Source organism: Nanorana parkeri, unplaced genomic scaffold (assembly GCF_000935625.1).
Source record: "Nanorana parkeri isolate BGI_ZX_2015 unplaced genomic scaffold, ASM93562v1 scaffold758, whole genome shotgun sequence".
Classification (NCBI taxonomy): Eukaryota; Metazoa; Chordata; class Amphibia; order Anura; family Dicroglossidae; genus Nanorana; species Nanorana parkeri.
The window spans coordinates 335,535-335,885 of record NW_017307026.1 but is presented as its reverse complement, the minus strand read 5'-3'; positions in this window follow the sequence as shown (position 1 = coordinate 335,885).

Sequence of the window (351 nt, the reverse complement as noted above, 5' to 3'; positions counted from 1 at the left end):
ACTTGCCTATCTAGAGGCCTGTGCCTCCTACCTTTTTTTTGCTCTATTCCAGTACTGCAACCTTTTGTCATGTGGTTCCATCCTCTGACATCTATATGGTTGAAGTAACATCGGACACACTTAGGAGTGTTGAGTGCTGAAGAGTCTGAAGACTGCATTACTGTAACAGAGAAAAGTGTATACTACCACTTATATTGCAGGGAACTTTTGCATGGGATTTTTAAGCAACTGACAGTTGCGTTAAATTTGTAGCCATTTTAGGCTCCGCATGTATATACCGCAATCTTTCATTTCTCATGCAGCAGATTTGTCAGACTGCAGATGTCTTTCTGACCGCCCTCTTGTCATGTA